Source organism: Gopherus flavomarginatus, chromosome 7, assembly GCF_025201925.1.
Source record: "Gopherus flavomarginatus isolate rGopFla2 chromosome 7, rGopFla2.mat.asm, whole genome shotgun sequence".
NCBI classification, from domain to species: domain Eukaryota; kingdom Metazoa; phylum Chordata; order Testudines; family Testudinidae; genus Gopherus; species Gopherus flavomarginatus.
The window spans coordinates 46,417,800-46,419,355 of NC_066623.1; the positions used below are offsets into that span (position 1 = coordinate 46,417,800).

The following is a 1,556-nucleotide window of genomic DNA, read 5'->3' on the forward strand; positions in this document are numbered from 1 at the left end:
GCAACAATCAAACCCCTGTGTAGCTCGCAGGAATGAACATAAACACTCTCTGGTATCTGAGGAGATGTTTAGCTTTGCCCTTGGTCAACTACAAGGCTAAAGGGAAAGGAGATGGCGTTAGATATAAAGAGTGAAACACGACACATCATAGTTATGCCCATGGTGGCTGCAAAATCTTTTTATTTACTTCTTCTTATCAGTAGTGTATTGTTTTTTCTGGAGTCCAGGCCTTGATCAAAAAATTTTTACTTTGCTAAAATAATCAACTGCCTCTGGTGATGACAGTGGACTTGACACCCACTGGGGTGACCCTACACAGATACAAGTACTAACAACAATGGTTGCCTTTTAGCCATAGATTTTAACCATGGCAATAAATTGAAACAAACCCCTGTTAAATCATTTCTCAGCCTGAGTCCTTCACTCACATTCCCTAGAGCACTGGGCCACCATGTGGACTTTTCATTTCCGACCTCAGTTTCACACAGAGACACAATTTCCTTTGCACAGATCTATGAACAGCAAAACCTCCCTGTGTCTCTGATCTGAGCCAGGGCATTTGATTCCAGTGAACTCTTCTCTCCTGCAATGGCAATGGTCAGACAGAGGGGACGAGGCACCTGCATCCCTGCCAGGGAGATATTGGCTCGGCTCTTTCTTTCTGCTGCTGTTGTTAGTCCAGGAAACATCAAGGGTAGAATGCAAGGCTGAGTTCATGCACCAATCCCCTGAAATAGTTCAGTGCCCCAGAAAAATCCTGCCCCCTGCTATTGGAACAATGTGCTGGAGATTTGACTAGGAAAAGGACTGTCTGAATTGTCAGAGTGGGGAATGAACAACAATCTACAGCAATGTCGTTAACACAAACACACTCTCATCCTACTCCAGCCAGAAGGGAAATCGGCAGGAATTCTCGCTGTTCAGCCAAGGACACACTTACACTGATGCGCAGCCATGAGTGTGCTATTGAAGCTGGTCTGAGCAAACAATTTGAAATGACAATTCAGTGAGAACAGAATCATCATGTAGCAAAACAAGCATATGTCAAGTAGTTGTGGCTGAGTGGTTAAGGCAATGGGCTAGAATCCTATTGGGGTCTCCCTGTGCAGGTTTGAATCCTGCCAACTACGCAAGCACTGTGCTGCAGTTGTTATTACTGTAGTCTTAGTACCTGAGCATCCACAGTGTGAACTGGAGCCAGATCTAGTTTCACTCTGTCTACACTTAAAGCACTGCCATAGCACTTTGGAGCAGACAGTGACTGGAGGGATTTTCCCATCCCTGTAATAGCTATGTTGACAGAACAGTTTATCCTTTTCTTTAGCACTATCTAACCATGGCTTAGGTCACCTTAACTATATGGGTTGGGGACGGGACGGGACGGGGCGGGGCGGGTCACACCCTGAGAGACGTCACTCTGTCAGTTAAGTGCCCAGCGTACACCAGCCTTTAGATCCCTCATGGTATTTCAATGCAGGCACTGACCTGTGAGAGGAAAACATCAGCTCACAAACACAGAGACTGAATTCCCCACATTTAATCTCGCTCCACCCTCC

The 1,556-nt window shown here is 45.9% G+C and overlaps 1 non-coding gene across 1 annotated transcript; it reads left to right on the plus strand.

Moving 5' to 3' along the window:
- Positions 1 to 1,048: 1,048 nt before the first annotated feature.
- On the plus strand, positions 1,049 to 1,130 carry TRNAS-AGA (transfer RNA serine (anticodon AGA)). Its single transcript has one exon. It is a non-coding gene; the product is annotated as a tRNA-Ser (tRNA).
- The last annotated feature ends 426 nt before the right edge of the window (positions 1,131 to 1,556 follow it).